Source organism: Macaca mulatta, chromosome 2 (genome assembly GCF_049350105.2).
Source record: "Macaca mulatta isolate MMU2019108-1 chromosome 2, T2T-MMU8v2.0, whole genome shotgun sequence".
In the NCBI taxonomy this organism is placed as follows: domain Eukaryota; kingdom Metazoa; phylum Chordata; class Mammalia; order Primates; family Cercopithecidae; genus Macaca; species Macaca mulatta.
This window is the reverse complement of record NC_133407.1, coordinates 95,530,887-95,547,384: the sequence shown is the minus strand read 5'-3', so window position 1 is coordinate 95,547,384 and position 16,498 is coordinate 95,530,887. Positions and strand designations below refer to the sequence as shown.

The 16,498-nt window shown below is 41.7% G+C and overlaps 1 protein-coding gene and 1 long non-coding RNA gene across 5 annotated transcripts in view; both read left to right on the top strand.

Annotated features, from left to right (window-relative positions):
- The window catches only part of MCF2L2 (MCF.2 cell line derived transforming sequence-like 2), a 253,443-nt gene that overhangs the window by 2,481 nt on the left and 234,464 nt on the right, over window positions 1–16,498 (top strand). The window lies entirely within an intron of this gene.
- On the top strand, window positions 6,966–12,032 carry LOC144339057 (uncharacterized). The gene is made up of 2 exons (XR_013413690.1): window positions 6,966–7,721; window positions 10,950–12,032. It is a non-coding gene; the product is annotated as an uncharacterized LOC144339057 (long non-coding RNA).

Here is a 16,498-nt window from a genome sequence, read left to right as displayed (position 1 = left end):
TCTTTGACTAACAGCTGCCTGTGGCCCCCAGGCTATGGTATTTTCTTGCCTACCTTGCTCCCTCCCTCCTTCCATAGACAGCTCCATACAGGATACACATAGGAATTTGTTGTAGTTTCTGCTCTCAACTTCTAATGACCATTGGCTTTTGTGTGCTTTGCAAGATTCTGTCTCCTCATACTTAATCTAATAAAACCTGTGAAATGGGTGGGGTACTCATTACTACCCCTATCTTACAAATGAAGGAATTGACTCAGAGAGGATCATCTTTTTTTTTTTTTTGAGATGGAGTTTCACTCTTGTTGCCCAGGCTGGAGTGCAATGGCATGATATCGGCTCACCCCAACCTCTGCCTCCTGGGTTCAAGTGATTCTCCTACCTCAGCCTCCTGAGTAGCTGGGATTACAGGCATGTGCTACCATGCCCAGCTAATTTTTTTGTATTTTTAGTAGAGATGGGGTTTCTCCATGTTGGTCAGGTTTGGTCTCGGACTCCTGACTGCGAGTGATCCGCCCACCTCAGCCTCCCAAAGTGAGAGAAGATCATCTTTTAAGGTTTCAGGGGGAGTGAGTGGCAGACTCAGGGCCGGAAGGTTGCTCTTTATATCCCCTGTTGGGGGACCTCAAGGTGGAGGGGGGCGTTTCTCTAACCCTGCAACAGCCTCTGCCTTCACAGAGGGTCGCCTTGGGTAGCCAGTGGCGCTTCTCAAGGATGGATTGGCTCTATCCTTGCCTGTTCTTTTCAGGTATTTCCTTATCAAGTAGCTTCTGAGGGGGTGATCATGAGTTGGGGAAGGTTTGAGAGGTGCTTAGAGCAAGGCTTTGGGTTAGAACATTCTCCTGGTCCTATCCTAGCCACTTTCCAGGGTAGCCACACTGTCTTCCATATTCACTCAGCCTGCTCTGACCCTGAGTCAGTTTCTCCTCCAGCAGGGGTTTCTGCTCTTTCTGCGTCCCTTAGACTTGATAACTGAGTTATCCCTCCTCACCCACTCCCATATTTCCAGAAGTGTCTTGGCTGCTGTTGATTCAGTTTCTGAAATACCTCACAGCTTTTTTCCCTCATGTCCATCCCCACTGCTACCTGCCTCAATCCTACTTCAGGACTTCATTTCCTTCTACCTAGCCATTGTGCAAACCTCCTGTCTCTCTGTGTCTGCCTCTGATCTATGCTAGGAGTCAAACAAACACGACACTCTATATTACAAAGCTTTTAATAATACCTGCACCTAGTCATTCTCTGCAGCCTAAGATACAAGCTCTTCACTGTTGGGCCTATAAAGTTCTAGCTTTGTCCCCTAATACTTGAGATTTCTATACCTGTGGTTGGTCAACTTGAACTCATCAGTTCTTTGGTTCTGTCCCATTATGTTTTCCAGCCCTTTTCTCACCTCTAAGTATTTGCACTTTTACCTCCAACCTGGAATAAGTCTTTAGTATATTTCTCCTCACAGAAATAGTACACATCTTTGAAACCCAGTGCAATGCCATCTCTTTCATAGTGTCGTTTCTGATCTTGCTAGTGGGACATGATAACTCCTGACTCTGAATTCCAAAGTAAGCTTTGTTCTGCTCACATGATGCCTATCATACTCTCCCCTGTATTATGATTACTGGGTTATTCGCATGCTTGTTTAACCCTCTCTGCTTCTAGACTCTTCATTACTTACGAAGAGTCTTATGTACCCCTAGATAGCCACTTAACACAGGGCCTCACTCTGAGGAGATGCAGAATAAATGTTTGCTGAATAGATGAATGAATGATTGTGTTTTGGAATGGAGCTGGAGTACCAGGCAGTTTTTACACTTTTAAGGACAGCTATAAAATATTTGAAGATAACTATTTTGTTTCCAAACCCCCATTTGAAAGGAAATGTGAAGCCCTTTGTGTGTTCCTCATGTGGTGTGCTTCACTCTAGGGTCCTCCTTCTTTGGATTTTGTCCATTTGTCAGGAACTCTTATAAAATGTGTAGTTCACATGTGAACACATGTCTAGATGTGTTTTTATCCATGCAGGACAAATGTAGGACCATCCTTTCCCCTTGATTCTGGACCATAGAGTCACATTGGTTTACGGAATTCCAGTGTCAGAAAAGTGTTGGTTGATTTTCCCCATCCTGTCCCTTTCAGCTGTTGAAATATCTGCAACTTTTGCTGTACTGCTGTTTATATGTGGAGGTGCTGTCAAAGTAACGTGGACTATCTATGAATGCATCTGAAATTGCTCTAGGATTTTGATAGACAGGGCACATATGGCTCACACGGGGGCTTCCAATCACTGGAAACCCATAGTCATCAAGATGGGCCATGTCACCGGGCACGGTGGCTCACACCTGTAATCCCAGCACTTTGGAAGGCTGAGGCAGGCAGATCACCTGAGGTCGGGAGTTCAGGCTGACCAACATGGAGAAACCCTGTCTCTACTAAAAATACAAAATTAGCCAGGCATGGTGATGCATGCCTGTCATCCCAGCTACTTGGGAGGCTGAAGCAGGAGAATCGCTTGAACCCGGGAGACGGAGGTTGCAGTGAGCCGAGATCGTGCCATTGCACTCCAGCCTAGGTGACAGAGCAAGATCCCGTCTCAAAATAAATAAATAAATAAATAAATAAAATTTAAAAAATGGTCCGTGTCAGTAACCCCCCATAGAGGTTTTGCATTTCCATCCTGGCTCACTTTCCACCTTGCTACCTCATATTAGAAGTGATTATTTTACATTTTGATCTTATCATTGTTCTAAAATGACTTCATACGTTTGGCTACATCCAATTACCTGTGAAGCAGAAAAGAATATCTTTTGAAACATTCCTTATATAATTGGAGATCGGATTGGTGGCTCTTTTGGTGACAGAGGCTCTAGGAAACTGATCTGTAACCCAGGTTGCTACTTCTGGGACGGAGTCAGCATTGATAACATGCAGCCAGAAGAATACTAAACTGAGGAATTCAGCCCATGGCTCATTATTAAACAATGTTGTTAGCAGCTGAAATGTCTAGGGTCCATGCCTCAGCTGTTAGTACTGAAAGAAGAGTCTAATTAGAGTAGGGTATCTGCTACTCAGGTGGGAATGTGCCCAGTGGGGATGGCTGGACATGTTTCCCCATCTGGCTACACTTGGGCTCTTTTTCGATTGGGCTCTGTAGACACTGTGCCTAGTGTTCACAGACTCTTCAAGGCCTACTAAAAATGTTTGAACCCTAAAAAAAATTGATCGACAAATTTAAAAGTGCAAAATAAAATTTAAGAAATGTTTAAATGTCTACAAAAGCTCTCTTGCCCTTAACATTTTGTTACATTTAAAAAGAAACAGTTGTGGAGTTGGAATTCCATTTCTAGAAATGCCAGTGCGAAGAGTCACAATTCCTCAGTGAAGCAACCGTACTTGGTGAAAATTATTTTAAAAGCCAACCTTCTAAAGCCTCTGGAAGTTGTTTGAAGGGCATGCAGCAAATGAAAAAAAATACATTTATTCAAGAAAATCTACTAAATCTTGGTAAGAATAGTGAGTGTCTATGGTACCTGAGCATGACCTGCTCTCTTCTCATCCCTCCCAGCTCCTCTCTCCTCAGCTTTCAGTGAAGGGATATAGTCCCTTGCCAGGAGGGGCAGGTGTCCAGCATTTCTCTTCTCTAACTCCAAGTTACTGAGGCCAAGTTCCTGGAGAGCCTCCAGCTGACAGGTCAGGGTCTACTTCATTCCACCTAGCCCCCATTCATGGGACAGAAGCCTTATCCCAGGTGCAGAAGGCTGAGAATACGGAGACCTGGTTGCTTTTGCCCCAGCTCCCTCATAAAATGGAGGTTCAACATTGAGAGAGGCAAGCCAAGACCAGTCTACTACCCTGGCCGAGATTTTGCCTAGAAGTAGAGACAGTCTAGAAGAATAGAAGGTTTGAAGCTCTCCCCAAAATAATTGACTTTAGCTAAAACAGAGTATGGGAAAGCTCAAGTCTAAAGGCATTCTTGAATACAATGGAGATTTTGAGAGCAAGAAATTAAGAGGAGCCTGGTAGCTTTGTGAGAGCAACAAGCTAAACTATAGGCCAGCTTGTTTATCAGAGACTCTGAACCAGGGAAAGAGGCAGCTAAGAAGAACCTTACTAGAATTATAGGGAACCTAAAGATTGGCCTTAAAAAATATCTTTGCCTGAATTTAATTGAATAAGACTGGAGCAATTGTATGCCCCAGGGCATTGTTGAAAACCATAGAGCAAACAGTAGGTAGGTGGAGTTGAACAGCTGAGTATGATATCAACAAAGGCAGACAGCAGAGAGATCCGAAAGGGAGACAGGCAGTACAACTCTGTTAAACCCACACAGACGATGGGCACAACCAAAGCAACACTGTCTGAGGAGGGACATGAGTGTCTTTATACTTCAAGGGAAATATACTTCATTGAAACAGTCTAGCTATGTCACTAAACAAGCAAACAAACAAAAACAAGCCCCAGAGATGGGCAGAAGAGGAATTGGTATTCGTGGTTGCTATAGTATGTTACCTCAAATGTCCAGTTTTGAATCAAAACTTATGAGACCTTCAAACAAACAGGAAAGTGTGACTCTTATATAAACAAAAAGCAGGCATCAGAAACTGCCTGTGAGAAAGCCCAGATGTCAGATTTAGCAAAAACTTCAATACAGCCACAATAAATATGTTCAAAGAGGTCAGGTGTGGTGGCTTATACCTGCAATCCCAGACCCAGGCAGGAGGATCACTTGAGGCCAGGAGTTCAAGACCAACCAGAGCAACATAGTAAAACCTTGTCTCTATAAAAAACTAAAATAACTGAAATTAAAAATTTACTAGAGAATCTTAACAGTGGATTGGAACTGGAAGAACAAAGACTCAAGGAACTGAAGATAGACTGATAAAGATTATGCAATCTGAAGAAGAGAGAAAAATGAATAGTCTTAGAAAAATGTGAGACACTATTAAGTGCACCAATATACATGAAATGTAAAGAGAGGAGCTAGAGGAGGAGCAGAAAAAGTATCAGAAGAAATAATGATTTAAAAAATTCCCCAGATTGATGAAAAACCTTGTACATCAAAGAAGCTCAATGATGTTCAAGTAAGATGAAGGCAAAGAGATCCACACCCAAACACATTATTGTAAAAATGCTGAAATTGAAGGATGAGACAATTTTGAAAGAAGAGAAAAATGACTCATCACATACAAAGAAACTTTAATAAGGATAACAACCAACTCTCATCAGAAACGATAGATGCCAGAAAGCAGTGGTATGACATATTCAGAGTGCTAAAGAAAGAAAATTATCAACCAAGAATCTTGTATTCAGCAAAACTATCTGATATAGTTTGACTCTGTGTCCGTACCCAAATCTCACCTTGAATTGTAATCCCCACATGTTAAGGGAGGGACCTATTTGGGGGGTGATTGGATAATAGGAGTGGTTTTCCCCAGGCTATTCTTTTGACAGTGAGGGAGCTCTCACAGGGTCTGATGGTTTTAAAAGTGGGAGTTTCCCCTGCATGAGCACTCTCTCTCCTGCTGCCTTGTGAAGACGTGCCTTGCTTCCCCTTTGCCTTCTGTCATCATTATAAGTCTCCTGAGGCTTCCCCAGCCAGGTGGAACTGTGAGTCAGTTAAACTTCTTTCCTTTATAAATTACACCATCTTAGGTTGTATCTTTTTTCTTTTTTTGAGACGGAGTCTTGCTCTGTTGCCCAGGATCACTGCAACCTCCCCCTCCTGGGGTTCAAGTGATTCTTCTGCCTCAGCCTCCCAATTAGCTGGGATTACAGGTGCCCGCTACAACACCCAGCTAATTTTTGTATTTTAGTAGAGACAGAGTTTCACCATATTGGTCAGGCTGGTCTTGAACTCCTGACCTTGTGATCCACCCGCCTTGGCCTCCCAAAGTGCTGGGATTACAGGCATGAGCCACTGCGCCTGGTGTGGTTGTATCTTCATAGCAGTGTGAAAACAGACTAATACAGAGAATTGGTACTAAGAGTGCGGGTGCTGCTGTAAAGATAACCTGAAAATGTGGAAGTGATATTGGAACTGGGTAACAGGCAGAGGTTGGAACAATTTGGAGGACTCCAAAGAAGAGAGGAAGATGTGGGAAAGTTTGAAACTTCCTAGAGACTTGTTGAATGGTTTTGACAAAATTGTTGATAATGATATGCACAATGAAGTCCAGGCTGAGGTGGTCTCAGATGGAGATGAGGAACTTTTTGGGAACTGGAGTAAAGGTCACTCATGCTATGCTTTAGCAAAGAAACTGGTGGCATTTTGCCCCTGCCCTAGAGATCTGTGGAACTTTGAACTTGAGAGAGATAATTTAGGGTATATGGCAGAAGAAATTTCTAAGCAGCAAAGCATTCTTTTTCTTTCTTTTTTTTTTTCTTTTTTCTGAGACAGAGTCTCATTCTGTTGCCCAGGCTGGTATGCAGTGGCATGATCTCAGCTCACCGCAACCTCTGCCCACCAGGTTCAAGTGATTCTCATGTCTCAGCCTCCTGAGTAGCTGGGACTACAGGTGCATGCCACCATGGCTAGCTAATTTTTGTAATTTTAGTAGAGATGAGGTTTCACCATGTTGGTCAGGCTGGTCCCAAACTTCTGACCTCAAATGATGCACTCACCTTGGCCTCCCAAAGTGCTGGGATTATAGGCATGAACCACCATGCCCGGCCACAGTAAAGCATTCAAGGCTTATTCTGAAAGTGTTCAGTTATATGCTTTCACAAAGAGATGGTTTGAAATTGGAATTTATGTTGAAAAGGGAAGCAGAGCATAAAGGTTTGGAAATTTTGCAGCCTACCTGACCATGTGGTGGCAAAGAAAAACCCATTTTCTGGGGAGGAATTCAAGCTGGCTGCAGAGATTTGCATAATAATGAGGAGCTGAATGTTAATACCCAAGACAATGGGGAAAATGTCTCCAGGGCATGTCAGAGACCTTCATGGCAGCCCCACCCATCACAGTCCCAGAGGCCTAGGAGGAAAAGATGGTCGTATGTGCCAGGCCCAGGGGTCCAGTGCTCTGTGTAGCCTTGCGACATGGTGTCCTGCATCCCAGTCACTCCAGCTGCAGCTGTGGCTAAAAGGGGCCAAGGTACAGCTCAGGCCATTGCTTCAGAGGGCGCAAACCCCAGGCTTTGGCAGCTTCCGTGTGGTGTTGAGCCTGTAGGTGCGCAGAACAAGAGGTGAAGTTTGGGAAACTTCCTGTATTTCAGAGGATATATGGAAATGCCTGGATGTCCAGGCAGTAGTCTGCTGCAGGGGCAGAGCCCTCATGGAGAACCTCTGCTAGGGCAGTGTGGAGGAAAAATAGAGTCCCCATTGGGGAACTACCTAGTGAAGCTGTGAGAAGAGGGCCATCATCCTCCAGACCCCAGAATGATAGATCCACTGACATCTTGCACTGTGTGCCCGGAAAAGCTGCCGGCACTCAACACAAGCCTGTGAAAGCAGCTGCGGTGGCTGTACCCTGCAGAGCCTCAGGGATAGAGATGCCCAAGGCCTTGGGAGCCCATCCCTCACATCAGTTTACCCTGGATGTGAGACATGAAGTCAAAGGAGATCATTTTGGAGCTTTAATATTTAATGACTGTCCTACTGGATTTCAGACTTGCGTGAGGCCTGTAGCCCGTTTGTTTTCGCCAATGTCTCTAATTTAGAATGGGAACATTTACCCAATGTGTGCACCATCCTTTATCTTGGAAGTAACTAATTTGTTTTTGATTTTACAGGCTTATAGGCAGAAGGGACTTGCTTTGTCTCAGATAAGACTTTGGACTTGCACTTTTGAGTTAATGCTAAAATGAGTTAAGACTTTGGGGGACTATTGGGAAGGCATGATTGGTTTTGAAATGTGAAAAGGACATGAGATTTGGGAGGAGCCAGGGGTGGAATAATATGGTTTGGCTCTGTGTCCCCATCCAAACTTCATCTTGAATTGGAATCCCCACATGTTGAGGGAAGGAACTGGTAGGAGGTGATTGGATCATGGGGTGGTTTTTCCATGCTGTTCTCATGATAGTGAGGGAGTTCTCACAAGATCTGACAGTTTTATTTATTAATTTAATTTTTTGAGATGGCGTCTCACTCTGTCACCCAGGCTGTAGTGGAGTGGCATGATCTCAGCTTACTGCAACCTCTGCCTCCTCTGCCTCCTGGGTCCAAGTGATTCTCCTGCCTCAGCCTCCCAAGTAGCTGGGACTATAGGTGTGCACCACCACACCCAGCAACTTTTTGTATTTTTAGTACAGACGGGGTTTTGCCATGCTGGCCAGGCTGGTCTCGAACTCCTGACCTCAGGTGATCTGCCCATCTCAGCCTCTCAGAGTGCTGAGATTACAGGCCTGGCCACAGGATTTGATGGTTTTAAAAGTGGCAGTTTCCACTGCACACTCTCTCTTTCCTGCCATCTTTTAAACATATGCTTTGCTTCCCTTTCACCTTCCACCATGATTGTGGGTTTGCTGAGGCCTGCCTAGCCATGTGGAACTGTGAGTAAATTTAACCTCTTTCCTTTATAAATTATACAGTTTCAGGTAGTATCTTTATAGTAGTGTGAAAATGACTAATGCAGTCTCTTTAAGAAATGTAGGCAAAATAAAGACATTCCTGGATAAACAAAAACAGATAATTAATTGCTAACAGATCCACCTTTTAAGAAATACTAAAGGAAGTTATTCAGGCTGAAAGCAAGTGACCCCAGGTGATAATTCAAATCTATATGGAAAACAAAGCATCAGTAAAGGTAATTATGTGATTATGAAAGACACTGTAAATGCATATTTCTTCTTTGTTCTCGTAACTGATTTAAAAAGCAATTATGTTAAATAAAAGTACAGGTGGTCCCCAGCTTACAATGATTCAACTTACAAATTTTTGACTGAACAATGGGTTTATCAGGATGTAACTTCATCATAAGTTGAAGAGCTTCTTACAACTTAAGATGGGGTTACAGTTTCTACTGAATGAATACAGCCATTCCTTGGTATCCAAGGGGGATTGGTTCCAGTACCCCCTAGCGCATACCAAAATCTTTGGATGCTCAAGTTCCTTTTATAAAATGATATAAATGGTTAACCTATGCACATCCTCTTGTATACTCTAAATTATCTCTAAATTACCTTTCTTTCTTTCTTTTTTTTTTTTTTGAGATAGAGTCTCACTCTGTTGTCCGGCTGGAATGTAGTGATGTGGCGCGATCTTGGCTCGCTGCAACCTCTGACTCCCTGGTTCAAATGATTCTCCTGCCTCAGCCTCCCGAGTAGCTGGGATTACAGGCACGCACTACCACGCCCAGCTAAATTTTTAAAAAAATTTTTAGTAGAGATGGGGTTTCACCATGTTGGTCAGGATAGTCTCGATCTCCTGACCTCAAGGTCTGCCCACCTCGGCCTCCCAAAGTGCTAGGATTACAGGTGTGACCCACCACTCCCAGCCTGATTTCTAAATTACTTATAATACTTAATACAATATAAATGCTATGTAAATAGTTGATGTACTTTATATTTAGAATTTGTATTTTTTTATTGTTGTATTGTTTTTTATTTCTTTGAATATTTTTGATCTTCAGTTGGTTGAATTCATGGATACAGAGCCCACAGATACAGAGGGCCAACTATATTGCTTTTACACCATTATAAAGTTGAAAAATCATAAATCAAGCCATCGTAAATTAGGGATTGTCTGCTGTGTTGCCAGCATTAAGTGCATTTTTGACTTACAATTATTTTGACCTATGATGGCTTTATCAAGACATAACCCCATTGTAACTTGAGGAGCATCTGCATATAATGTACTGTTGGGTCTATAATATTCAGTAACATAATATATTTAACAAGAGAACAGGGGAAGTGGGTAGGAGAAAAGCTGCATTTGGAATAAAGAAATGACTCCAGAGGGTAGCTCAAATCCATAGGAACAAATGAAGAGAACCAGGAATAGTAAATAAGGTTAATGTTATAAACTCTATAAATATACACTGTTCTCCTTTCTTGTCTCAGATTCTATACTAAACATAAAATTATGTAACATAGTAATTATAACAATGTATTGTTGGATTTATAACATATGTAGATATACTATGTATAATAGCAAAGTGGGAAGAGGGATTAGCACTATATAGAAGTAACATTTCTGTATTTCAGGTTTAATTAAGTTAGTATAAATCTGAAGTAGATTTTGATAAGATGTATATGATAAACTGTAGAATAACCACTAATAAAATAACTTAAAATATATAATGAAAATATTATCAAAGGAATTAAAATGCTACACTATAAATTTTTATTTAATGCAAAAGAAAGCAGTAAGTGAAAAAAATTGAGATACAGAGAAAACAAAACTTAAAATGACAGACATGGATCCCACTATATCGATAATATTAAGTGCAAATGGATAAATGATCCAGTCAAAAGGCAGAAATTGTCAGGCTAGATTTGAAAAATAAGAGCCAACTATATGGTGTCTCCTGGAGACACACTTTATATTCAAAGATACAATTAGTATATTCAAAGATATATAAAAGTAAAAGGATGGGAAAAGATGTATGATACAAATTGTAACTATACATGATGATGTATGTTATAATGATGATAGTATTATCAGATAAAGTAGACTTAAAACAAAAAAAGTCACTAGAGATAAACAAGGATATTTTATAGTGACAAAAGGGTTAATCTATCAGCAAGATATAATAATTACAAACACCTAAAAACAGAGCTCCAAAACACATGAAGCAAACACTGACAGAATTGAAAGGAGACATAGAAAATTCAACTATTGGCTGGCTGCCGTGGCTGACGCCTGTAATCCCAGCACTTTGGGAGGCCGAGGTGGGTGGATCACTTGAGGTCGGGAGTTTGAGACCAGCCTGGCCAACATGGTGAAACCCTGTCTCTACTAAAAATACAAAAATTAGTCGGGTGTGGTGGCGGGCACCTGTAATCCCAGCTACTCGGGAGGCTGAGGCAGGAGAATCGGTTGAACCCGGGAGGCAAAGGTCGCAATGAGCAGAGACTGCACCACGGCACTCCAGCCTGGGCAACAGAATAAGACTCCGTCTCAACAACAACAAAAAATTCAATTCAACTATTAAATATAATAGTTAGAAACTTCAGTATGTCACTTTCAGTAATGTGTAGAACCAACAGGCAGAAGATCAACAAGGAAATGGAAAACCTACACAACACTATAAATCAACCAGGCCCAACACAGAATAACTCCATTCAGCAACAGCAGAATATACATTTGGAACATTCTCAAGTGTTCCAAGGAACATGGAACATTCTCCAGGACAGACCATATTCTAGACTCTAAAACAGCCTCAATAAATGTAAAATGATTGAAATTATACAAAGTATGTTCTTTAATCAATATGGAATGAAATTAGAAATCAACAACAGAAGGAAATGTGAAAAATTCACAAAAATGTGAAAGTTAAGTAGCATGCATATAAAGAGCAATGAGTCAAACAAGAACTCACAAGGGAAATACTTTAAGATGAGTGAGAATCAAGACAAAACATACTCAAACTTAGAGGTTGCAATGGGAGCAGTGCTGAGAGGGAAATTTATAGCTGCAAATGCTTACATTAAAAAAGAAGAAAGATCTCAAATCAATAACCCAATCTTCCACATTTAAGACACTAGCCGGGTGCGGTGGCTCACGCCTGTAATCCCAGCACTTTGGGAGGCCAAGGTGGGCAGATCACAAGGTGAGGAGATCGAGACCATCCTGGCTAACATGGTGAAACCCCGTCTCTACTGAAAAATACAAAAAATTAGCCAGGTGTGGTGGCGAGCGCCTGAAGTCCCAGCTACTCAGGAGGCCGAGGCAGGAGAATGGTGTGAACCCTGGAGGCGGAGCTTGCAGTGAGCTGAGATTGTGCCACTGCACTCCAGCCTAGGTGACAGAGTGAGACTCTATCTCAAAAAAAAAAAAGACACTAGGAAAAGAAGAGCAACCTAAATATAAAGTAGGAGGAAGAAAATAGTGAAGATTAGAGGAAATTAATGAAATGTAGAATAGAAAAGCAATACAGAAAATCAACAAAATCAGAAATTGATTAATTGAAAAATAAACAGAATTGATAAACCTTTAGCTATAGAGTAACAAGAGAAAAAAGAGAAGACTTAAATGACTTGAATGAAAGAGGGGCATTTCTATCATCCTTACATAAGTAAAAAGACTTGTAAAGGAATAATGTGGATAACTATATGGCAACAAATAAGATAACCTAGATGAAATGGACAAATTCCTAAAACTATACAAACTACCAAAAATGACTCAAGAAATAGAAAATCTGAATAGACCTATAAGAAGTAATTTTTTAAAAAAAAACTTTAAAACTAGTAATTTTTTGAAAACTTACCCACCCACACAAAAAAGTTCAGAACCAGATGGCTTCATGGTGAATTCTACCAGCCATTTAAAAAAGAATTAGTACCAATTGTTCACAAACTCTTCCGAAAAATAGAAGAAGTGAGAATACTCCACAACTCATTTTATGAGGTCAGTATCACCTTAATACCAAAACTAGACAAAAATGCAACAGAAAAGCAAACTATGGGCTAAATCTCTTATGAATATACAGTTGACCCTTGAACAACATAGGTTTGAAGTGTACAGGTCCACTTATACGTGGGTTTTCTTTCTCCTCTGCCACCCAGAGATAGCAAGACCAACCCTCCTCTTCTTCCTCCTCCTCAGCCCACTTAAGGTGAAGACAAGGAGGATAAAGACCTTTATGGCGATCCATTTACACTTAATGAATAGTAAATATATTTGTAAGGGATAATTGGAAGGACAGCTGAGGAAGGAATGAGGCCAACAGACCCAAGTTCAGGCAAGCTGATTTATTGTCAGTCCTGCCGGGCTACCTCCTGACAAAAGCAGAGGAGGCAGCCCCACTGACAGACTACAGCAGGGCTTTGCAGGGCGAGGAACTGGGCCAGGGTAGGGGAGCTGAGTCGGGGGTGCAGGCGTCTTGACCGCATCCTGGAGATGTTTTTGCCAGCTTTGTTTTGCAAGGTGAGCAGACATGTTAACTGCGTCCTGTAACTGCCTGGACAGTTACTGGAGGGGTCAGTGACGTGGGGGGTTTTGTCTTTAGCCCTGAGGGAGCTATGCGGAGGTCACAAAGGACTGCATCGTAAGACCCATGGGAAGGGAAGGGAATAGCCTGGTTGGGGTGACCTTAACAATATTTTCCCTTATGATTTTCTTAAAACATTTTCTTTTCTCTAGGTTTATTATAAGAATACAGTTTATAATACATATAACATACAAAATTTGTGTTAATCAACTGTTAATGTTATTGGTAAGGCTTCCAGTCAACAGTAGGCATTAGTAGTTAAGTTTTGGGGGAGCCAAAAGTTATACAGGTATTTTCAACTTTGAGGGAGTTTGGCACCCCAGCTCCCACATTGTTCAAAGGTCAACTATAGACACAAAAAGCCTCAACAAAGTTCTGGCACCAAATCCAGCAACATACAAAAAAGATTATACACCATGATCAAGTGGGATTTTTCCTAGGAATTTAAGGTTGGTTTAACATCCAAAAATCAATCAATATAATACATATATCAATAGAATAAAGGGGAAAACCCACATAAGCATCTCAGTAGAGGCCGAAAGGTCATTTGACAAGATTCAACACCCTATCTTGATAAAAAACAAACAAACACTTCTAGGAGTAGAAGGAAGTTTCCTCAACCTGATAAAGGGTGTTTATGAAAAGCCCACAGTTAACGTCATAGTTAGTGTTGAATGACTGAATGCTTTCCCCCAAAGATCAGGAACAAGACAAGGATGTCCATCCTCATCACTTCTATTTAACATTGTACTGGATGTTCTAGCCAGAGCAGTCAGGCAAAAAAAAAAAAAAAAAAAAAAAAAAAAAAAAAAAAAGAAGAAAGAAAAGACATACAGATTGGAAAGGGAGTAAAACTATCTGTATTTGCAGATGACATGATCTTGTATATAGAAAATCCTAAGGAATCCATTAAAAATACTATTAGAGAAAGCCAGGCATGGTGGCTTACGCCTGTAATCCCAGCACTTTGGGAGGCTGAGGTGGGTAGATCACTTGAGGTCAGGAGTTGGAGACCAGGCTGGCCAACATGGTGAAACCCCGCCTCTACTAAAAATACAAAAATCAGCTGGACTTGGTGGCTGGTGGTTGCCTGTAATCCCGGCTACTTAGGAGGCTGAGGCAGGAGAATTGCTTTAACCTGGGAGGTGGAGGTTGCAGTGAGCTGAGATCGCACCACTGCACTCCAGCCTGGATCACAGAGGGAGACTTTGTCTCAAACAACAACAACAACAACAACAACAACAACAACAACAACCAAACAAACAAACAATTAGAGAAGAGCCTGCAAGTAGCTGTGAATTCCCTTTGCGGTGACTCCTAGGGGCTCAGTATGCTCCCATTAGTCTAGTCTCACTCAGTCTTATACAATTAATTTAAAACTTTTAGGGGATTGCTTCTTATTTGCTTATATGCATTTAAGAAAAGTTATGATTTTGTAGTTTATCTGGGTTTTTTTTTTTTGTCGTTGTCGTTAGGGTAGTATTGAGCCTCCTTCTAGCATTCTGGCTTCTAGTGGAAGCAGAACATCTCCTTGGCTTTTTAACCTTCCGTGCATTTCACAGAGAAAACATAATTCATGTACACGGCCTTCCTTCATCATGGCATTTTCCAGCATGTTACAGTGTTTGCCATACTACAACATTTGCAAGCTATACCAGAAAACTGGGTCTCAAAGTTTTTCTCTGTGTTTAGCCAGATGTCAAGGATCTTGAATGTTAAAACAACTGTAGTTCATTTTCAAGGATGCTAAGCTTGATGAACATACTTCCTATCATTTGTTATCCAGGAACCAACTAAGGCAAGGACCTCTGATGTTAGGGAGTCTGGGTAGCTGGCCTCTTATCAGGGCTTCCTGTACTTCTCAGCTATGGCCACAGGCCATCCTTTGTGTTCCAAAAGCTCATGTGTGTTCCTTATTAAAAAAAAAAAAAAAAAATGCTTCAAGTAGCCTAACATTTCTGCAAAAAATTACACTTAATTAACATGGCTAATTTAAAAATCTTTGCCAGATACTTGAAATCACTGAGGATCAAAATGGAAATGGTCCTGCTGGTTTTGGAATTTTTCTTTGAAGGGTGAGGCTATTATCACATTGGCTTCCCTTTGGGTGTTAGTGAATATGACCCAGCCAGAGGGCCTCTGAGCCCAAATCTGGCACCATGGGCCAGCTCTTCCCAAATGAGTGTAAGTGCTCTTTCTGCTTATTGTGAGAAATGGCAATTGATTGATTTTAATGAGTCTGAAAAGGAAGACTATCTCATTGTCATGGACTTGTGAAATTAAAGCACTTAGTTCATACTGGCAGGCAATAATTATTATAATAAACTTAAGAGATTTTGGAATTTAACACACTGACATTACCAAAGACATGAATATTTAATTCAAATTAACAAAGCAAAAAAAAAAAAAAAAATTAGCTCCTTTTGGAGCATCTTGCTGGTAAGTGGCAGGACCAGGATTTGAACCCAGGAGGCCTTGGCTTCAGAGTCTGAGCTCCTGACCACTGCTGTTCCATGCTGAGTGCTCTCCAGGCTATGGAGTATCTCACAGAACCTCAGAGCAGGAGGTCCCCCTGGGCCTCATCAGCAAGGTGTACAGTCAGGAGCTAAGACAGCTGTTCTCTCTCTGGTGTCATCTGGTCACTGTGCTCTGCTTCCCTCCTGTGTCTATACCATTCGTCTGCTTTTCTCTGCAGATCAGCTCTTTATTCAGCTGTGGATTTAGAGAGTGGCTGGGTGTTGGCATGGGGGTAGAAGTCCTCAGGGAAGAGGGCTTTGAGGTGAAGAGTCATCCTAAAACAAATCTAATAACCTGGGAAGTGCTGGCCTTATGCTTTCAACTTTTAGAATCATTAAGAATGTAAAATACTTAGGCAGTTTTACGGGCTGGCCCTGGGAAAAATAGGAACCTTGCCCTATATTCAGTGTGCTACCTCCCCTATGTGACTGCCTAGGTGCTTGGGCACCATAACTACATTAAGATGTCACTGGTCAATGAATGGATGGTATTTAGACAGCACCCACCACGACGAAGGCAGTGGGCCAGGCATATGGCCCACAAGCTGTCATGGGGAGAGAATTATGGGGAATCTGAGGGCCTGAGCTCTTAATACCAGCTGAGTCACCCATGGGTCCCTGCTTTATCCAGATAACAAAGGATCTGAGGGGTTTGGAGAGGACACTTGTAGGCCACTGGACTGGAGGGGAGTTCAAGGCCCAATCTGATAGGTATATTAAGAAAGACTGCAGAAAGTCACAAGTTGATGCTTGATCAATTGCCAGTATAGATAGTGGTGTGAGAGTTTGGAGGCAGAAGTTATTGTGAGCTTCAGTGATTGGAGAAAGCTTCATATGAGATGTGACTTGAGCTGATCTTGAAGGAAGGAAAAGATTTAGGCAGATGCAGGGGAAAAGCTAT